The sequence below is a fragment of the Chaetodon trifascialis genome, chromosome 7, assembly GCF_039877785.1.
Source record: "Chaetodon trifascialis isolate fChaTrf1 chromosome 7, fChaTrf1.hap1, whole genome shotgun sequence".
NCBI lineage: Eukaryota > Metazoa > Chordata > Actinopteri > Chaetodontiformes > Chaetodontidae > Chaetodon > Chaetodon trifascialis.
In genome coordinates, this window is record NC_092062.1 from 3,214,786 (window position 1) to 3,222,660 (window position 7,875).

The 7,875-nt window shown below is 48.7% G+C and overlaps 1 pseudogene; it reads right to left on the reverse strand.

Annotated features, from left to right (window-relative positions):
* Positions 1-258: 258 nt before the first annotated feature.
* LOC139333539 (uncharacterized) lies at positions 259-7,410 on the reverse strand (annotated as a pseudogene).
* Between the last annotated feature and the right edge of the window lie 465 nt (positions 7,411-7,875).

The window sequence follows — 7,875 nt, forward strand, 5'->3', positions numbered from 1 at the left end:
AAGTTAAATGATTTACCTCATCAACAAATGCAGTTGATTTGATGAACTGGGTGACCCAGCCGCGGGTGATCAGGCCCCAACTTGTGTCCAGGTAGCGCACTACGCCACGCGTCCCCCCTCCTCAACCAGAGCCAGCAGGAAGCCCTTTCCACACCTTCCATGATGTTCTTCATGGCTCTTCGTCTGTGCAGTCCGCAGATCCCTAAGAGTCCCAGGACCCGATATAGAGACTGCCCTGCAAAGCCCCTGCAACCCACTTCAATGGGCTCGCAGCGGGCCTTCCACCCATTCCTCGTACACTGACTGGACTAAAAACTTGAAGTGGTGTTGCTCCATCTTCCAAAGATCAGCCCAGGTGATTTTACGGCCCGCTGAATGTTCCTACTTTGTCCAGGCCCCCTGCCTTGACATGCCCACCATCTTGCTGAAGCGAGCTTCCTCCACCTCGGCACGTACTTCTTCCTGGATAAGCTTCCTCTTCTCCTTTACGCTGACCTTGCTGTAGCTAGGTTTTGGGTTGCTACACAGCCTGGCCCGTCCAGTCCCCACTGTGCCCACCAAGACGCTGTGTCACAGCCTTGCCTCCGCCCTTTCCACTGCATCCTGGGCGTGCCACTTCCGTCCCGTTCTGACCTCTACCCCTGCTGAGGAGACCTTGATGTGAGCGGAATCTCTGTAAAGCAGGACTTCTCTGGCTCGGGTGACCTTGAACTCCTCTGTCAGACTGCTGAACGGCAGCTGTAGCTTGGTGTTATGCCCGAAGAGTGCAATGCTGCTTAGGCTCCGTGGCAGGCCCAGCCACCTGCAAAGGAGCCGGCTGATCTTCCTCTCAAAGCCCTCCACGATGGTGAGTGGGACTTCATAGACTAGCAGCCATGTGCCATGCTGGTACATAAAGGCCTTGAACTTCCCAGGAAGCCCAGACCTGTCCACCGCTGAGAGCCACCTGTCGAGGTCATCGCTGGTGCCTTGCCGTGCAGCAGTGTCCTTCAGGTTGCCAGTGAAGAGCTTGCCCAGTCTCTTCACTGGCTTTTCTGACACTGAAGGGATCTGAGTGTCTCCGAGGGTGAAGCGGAACCGGTCAGTTACTTTTCCTTTCTTCAAGACCAAGGACCTGGACTTGGCAGGCTTGAAGCTCATTCTTGCCCATGTAATGAGCCGTTCATTACATCTTAAAAAAAAGTATACAGCCATCTGCCATCTGCCATCTGCATCCGGGCGCTGATGTTGTGGTTACTGTGAGATCGTCCATAAATGCTCTAATCGGGGGTTGACGGGTGCCAGATCTGGACAATGGACCTCTGCACTCGACTTCACAAGCATATTCATGGCCAATGCAAACAGGGACACAGAGATTGTGCAGCCAGTGATGATGCCCTTCTCTAGACGATGCCATCCTGGTGTTGAGGTCCTGGAGGACACCATCAGACTAAAGTTGTTATAGTAGTCGAGGATGAGGTTCCGTATCTTCTCTGGGACGTGGTATCTGCTCAGGGCCAGCTCCACCAGTTTGTGAGGTAACGATCCATAAGCGTTGGCAAGGTCGAGCCACAGCACTGCCAGGTCCCCCTTGCTTTCCCGTGCTTCTCAGATCAGTTGCGTCACCACCCCCATATGTTCGATACATCCTGGGATGCCTGAAACTCCTCCCTTCTGCACTGAGGCGTCAATGTAGGTGTTTTTCAGGAGAAATCCCATGAGGAGATTGGCAACGATCTTGAAGAAGGTCTTGCACTCCACACTAAGGAGAGAGATTATCCTGAACTGCTCGATGTTGCTCACATTCTCTTCCTTAGGAATCCACACGCCCTCTGCGTATCTCCACTGCTGAGGTACCTTCGCTTTCCTCCAGATGACTCTAGATCTTCCAAAGGCGTTCCAAAAGCCTGAGCAGTTCTTGAAGACCTTGTACGGCACTCCACTAGGTCCTGGTGCTGATGCTGTTCTGGCAGATTTGATGACCTTTTTGACTTCTTTGAGGGTTGGTTCGTTGATGTTGAACAGGGTGCTGGGTTCAGGTGGATATATTAGAGCCGTGCAATGGCCAAGGTCTTGCTCTCTCATGCCGTCGCTGTAGGTGTAATTGAGGTGGCGGTTGATGTTGTCCTCTGGACATGTGAGTTGACCACTGTGTTTCTCTCCCAGCAGTTTCTTAGTGAACCCAAACGGATTGGCAATGAAGGCATTGTGCTTGCGGGCCCTCTCCTTGCCCTTCTTCCTGTGCCACTCAGCATGCCGAAGGGTGGTTAGCCTTCCCCGCACCTCTGAGTTCCGCCAGGGCTGCCTTCTCTTGCTCGCTTGCTTTCTTGTACTGGCTCCTGAGTGTCCGTAGCTCTTGTCTGAGTTGGGTGATCTTTGCTTCGCGTTGGTTTGGAATAGGTGCTGTAGTGGTAGCCTTGGTGGCATGTTGTTCCTTAATGCAAACCTGTCTGATGCGATGTTCATTATAAAGCTGCTCATTGTCCTGAGCCTCTGGTCCACATCCCCCTTGGCTGTTACTTCAAGGGCCGCGTCCACATCTACATCAAACCGGCGCCACTCTGACTCTTTGTTGGCAGTGGGCCACAAAATACGACGGTGCTCTGATGGTCTACTCTGGGGTGTAGCTCGTGGTGCTTGGAGGTTCTTGGCACTGTGGGGTTTATCCGGGCCTGGATCCTCCTCCGTCTCACCAGGTGCTGTGTCTGGTACTGGCACTGTGCGTTGCACCGCTAGCTTCCTCATGCAGCCCATCTTGGTCTGGTGAATCTTCAGACCTGTCGGGTTTTTGCAGACCTTGCCACATCTGCACACTGCACTCACAGTCGATTAAACATTCGCATTAGTCATTACCAGAATATCTGTACATTCGGGGCGCTCATTCTCCCCCCCTCTCGGGCGCCCCTGGGGGTAATCCATTAATATGATTTGTTCTTTAAATGGCTATTTATATTGCTGCTGTATATTAAATAAATGATCATTCATTCAACTTTAAAAACTCAACATCCTAAATAATAATAATAATACATTTTATTTATAGGCGCCTTTCTTGACACAAGGTCACCTTACACCATCAATCATAAAAACAGACACAATATTAAAAGAAACAATAAAGATAAAATGCAAAATATTTGAATGTGAATTTAAATTAGGCAATGCAGCTGTGATCAGAGGGAGTAAGCTAGTTTAAACAGATGAGTTTTGAGTTTGGATTTGAAATGTGGTAGTGAGTCTGTTACGGAGGTCAGGTGGGAGTGAGTTCCAGAGCTGGGGAGCAGAGCGGCTGGATGCTCTGCTCTCCATGGTAACAAGACGGGCAGGGGGGACAGTGAGATGGATGGAGGAAGAGGATCTGAGAGTGCGGGCAGGTGTAGCAATGTTTAGGAGGTCAGAAAGATATGGAGGGCTGAGATTGTGGACAGCTTTGAAGGTAAGAAGCAGTATTTTGTATTTGATGCGATATGTGATGGGGAGCCAATGGAGCTGTTGTAAAATAGGTGTGATGTGATGGATTGAAGGGGTGCGTGTGATGATACGGGCGGCTGAGTTTTGGACCAGTTGTAATTTATGGAGGGTTTTATGTGGAAGGCCAAAGAGAAGAGAATTACAAAAAAACAATCAATCAAACAATCAATCAAACAATCAATCAAACCACAATAGTCTACTAAAATTGGCTATGCCCATGCACTGACATATTCTGGCAAAAGCACAGCCAGATAGGAAACTGAATCAATCATGACATAATGTCCCATACAGTATCAGTCTCAGGAGATGATTGGGGTATGAAGAGCTGTGACACTGACACTTGGGTCTTCTGCATTCTTACATGCCCGCAGTGTTGCTCTCCTGATGCATGCTGTCTGATGTCAGTCAGCCCACCGTGCATCACTGAAAACACTCACCGACATATTTTATAATTTGTCTTGTAATCATCTCCACTGACGCTGTCCAGCCAAGGATGTGCCTCTTCCCACTGTTACGGCCACCGACGTCCCCCCCCCCCCTTTTTTTTTTGCTTAACATGCTGTGCTTCGGAGGAGTGTGTGTGTGCGGATTAGGCATAGCGGATCCCCGCACAGGATTGGCTCGTCCTGGAGGTGTGATCTCCCTCCGCCTCCCACCTCCCACCGTCGGCTGTCAGCTCCCTGGATTGGTGCAGCACCAAAGCTGTTCACCAATCACATTGAAAGGCTCGAGCAGACCGGCACTCCAGGTGGCTGAAGAACAGCGCGCCAGTCCAGTAAATTTGTGCAGATTGAGAGGCATTGGGGAAAATTGTAAAAGGAATGGGCCAGGGCCAGCTTTAAAAACTGAAGATTAAAAGCACCACTGGTAGTGGAGATTTTTGTTCAGAACACATTAGGAGGAAGGGGTGCTGATCTGCTGTTTTTGTTAAACTTTAGTTAAGCAGAGAGGGTTTTGTTTCTGGGTTGTTGTTTTTTTTGGGTGGTTGTTTGATTGTTAGATTAGTGTAGTCCCAGAGAGTCCTCTTTTGGTTTTGATTGTTTTTTGATTTATCAGCACTCGTAGGCACATTTCCTTTAGAGTTGCCTCTAGTTTTGTTTGTACTTATTATTTTCCTTATCTTTAAAATAAATAACTTTACTTTAACCAATAACATCTGGTTTATGTTGCTTCCCGCTTTCCATCCCGAGCTAGGGATCGTAACATAAACCCTAAATGGGGGCTCGTCCGGGATCTTTCTGTTAAAGGAATCCCGTGAGTAAAGTTGTTTAAAAGAAAAAGGGGGAGGAACGTCGGTGGCCATAACACCACTCACGTCTGTACTTTTGCAAGCGACTTCGCTTTTGAGGACGTGGTGGAGTATCGGGTGTAGTGGACATTTTTAAAAGGCGTGGGTGTTGTGAGCAGTGCCGGTGTGTGGTGTCTGTCTCTAGGCAACCGTGACAGCAACACACGCAGGCAGCAAGGCACTTGGACACACGACCAGAGCGGGGGTCCTGCGTAGATCCCACCATGACAGTTTTGCTGGCCTTAGCATTTCCTATGTTTTATTTTGTTCATCATTGTTAGATTTAGTGTTGATGTGTGTGTGACAGACATGTGTATTGGACATTTATGAAAATACTGAACAAATCGCGTCCCCGTATTGGTCCCGTATTGAACCAATACGGGACGCAACATTTAATTGTCAATTAAAGGACGATTCCGTATTTTACGGGACGGGTAGCAACCCTAGTGTGTGTGTCTTGTGTGAAAACTAGCATTAGCCTTGTAGTCAGACCAATGCAGACCAGAAAGTCGCTGTTTTCCTCCGTCTGAACGTCTGAATGCACGTGTCTGCTGCGCTGACAGTGTGCATGTGTGCGCGCGTGCACCCGTGTGTCTGTGTGTGTGTGCGTGTGTGTGTGTGTGTGTGTGTGTGTGTGTGTGTGTGTGTGTGTGTGTGTGTGTGTGTGAGACGTGTGAAAAGTAATTGAAATGCGTGAGAAAAACACACCGTAAACGTTTATTTTATTTTGAAGGTAATGGCAGGAAAAGGAAGAGATGTGTGTGGCTTGACTAGCTGAGTTACAACATGTAAGGAAAACTCAGTGAAAAGTATGTAGTTGTTTTTTGGGGATATTCTGCATATCTACTGTGAAGAGCTAATATACAATATAATATAGTAATATTATACCATATCATATCTTATATCACGAGTATTAATTGTTTGAAATCTCTGAAGAATCTCATCATAATGTACACAATCCGGCTGTAGCCCTCGTGGCCCTTTCAAAATTTCCCTCAGGGAAATTGTCTAGTTTCCTGTATTTTATAATGTGTGCACATGTACATATACATAGTTGTTTTTCTATTCTGTACCCTGTATACTTTTTTTTTATTTTGACCTCTTTATGCCAGTGTGCTTGCTCTTTGTAATACTTGCTGGCTGTAATGACTAAATTTCCCTGGTGTGTGATCAATAAAGTCTTATCTCTTATCTTAGAAATGTATAGCAATGTGAGTAACATTTGTAAGAACCACTAGTCACATCCAACACACAAATAACTTTGTGTTTGCTTTAGAAAAAAGTTCCAATTCAAGGATACAATCTAATTAAGAACAAATAACTGCAACCTCCTTGTCTAGATGACAAGTGTTTCTGACAGTGTTTGTGAACGATAGATGGTGTAACTCCAGGCACATCACTATCAAAGAGCAGCACTGCTGCCCGGACATTGAGCAGTTGGCTGTTAGTCTGAGGCCATATTATCTGCCGCGGGAGTTCTCACATGCCATAGTGGTGGCTGTGTATATTCCTCCCTCCGCTAAGGCCGAAGCAGCATGTGATGTCATCAACTCCGTGATCAGCAGGCTGCAGACGCAGAAACCACAGGCCCTCTTACTGATCTCTGGGGATTTTAATCATGCCTCTCTGTCCTCCACTCTGCCCAAATTCATCCAGTATGTCACATGTGCCACCAGAGACAATAAAACACTGAACTTATTCTATGCCAACACCAAGGAGGCATACGAATCATCACCCCTCCCTCCTCTGGGAAGAGCTGATCACAACCTGGTTCATCTCCTGTCTGTCTACAAGCCCCTTGTTAACAGGCAACCAGCTGTGTCCCGCAGAGTGAAGAGGTGGTCTGAGGAGGCTGAAGAGGCTCTGAAGGACTGCTTCAAGACAACCGTGTGGGATATATTCAACGACTCTCATGAGGAGGACATCGACAGTTTGACAGACAACATTACGGACTACATAAACTTTTGTGTGGAGAACACTGTACCCACCAGGACTGTACGGTGTCACTCCAACAACAAACCCTGGATTAATCCTGACATTAAGGCTCTTTTAAAGGAGAAGAAGAGGGCCTTCAAGTCAGGAAATGAAGAGGAGCTGAAAACTGTTCAGAGGGAGCTTAGAAGGAAAATCAGGGAGGGGAAGGACAAATACAGGAGGAGAATGGAGGAACAGCTGCAGGAGAACAACACCAGGGGAGTCTGGAGAGGCCTGAAAACTATTTCAGGCCACCAGAAGCCAAACTCCCAGGCAGCCGGGGATTCAAAGTGGGCAGATGAGCTGAACAGCTACTTCTGCAGGTTTGAGGAAGCATCTGCCCCTCCCCCAGCTGTACCAGCACTGCAGCAGCCCTCCTTTGTTCTGCCAGCACTCTGCCCAAGTACCCCCCCCCCCCCCCCCCCCCCCACAGTATTCAGCTCACCACCTTTAATGCCACCCCCACTGTTCCTCCCAACCCCCCCATCCACTTCACAAGACACTCAGCCCCCCTGCTCCAACTTGTCTCTCACTCCTCTCCAGGTGAGAAATCAGCTGAGGAGGTTAAAGACGAGGAAGGCTGCAGGACCAGACGACCTCAGTCCCCCCCAGTCCCCCACCGTTCCTCTCACCCTTTATACAGCTGACTTTTCCCACCTGTCACCCAGCTGCCACCTGCAGAAGTTCTCTGATGACTCTGCCATTGTCGGCCTCATCACAGATGGGGATGATAGGTCATACAGAGGACTCATTCAGGATTTTGTGGACTGGTGTCAGCAGAACCACCTGCTGATTAATGCGGATAAAACCAAGGAGCTGGTTGTGGACTTCCGCCGCCGCCGCCCGCACTCTCCCCCATCACCAGTGAACATCCAGGGAAGGGACATTGAGATGGTCACATCTTATTAGTACCTGGGTGTTCATCTGAACAACAAACTAGACTGGACTCATAACACCACTGCACTTTACAAAAAAGGACAGAGCAGACTCTACCTGCTCAGGAGGCTGAGGTCTTTTGGGGTGCAGGGGGCACTCCTGAAGACCTTCTATGACTCTGTTGTGGCCTCTGCCTTATTCTGAGGAGTAGTCTGCTGGGGGAGCAGCATCACAGCAGCTGACAGGAAGAGGCTGGACAAACTCATCAGAAAGGCCAGCTCTGTCCTAGGATG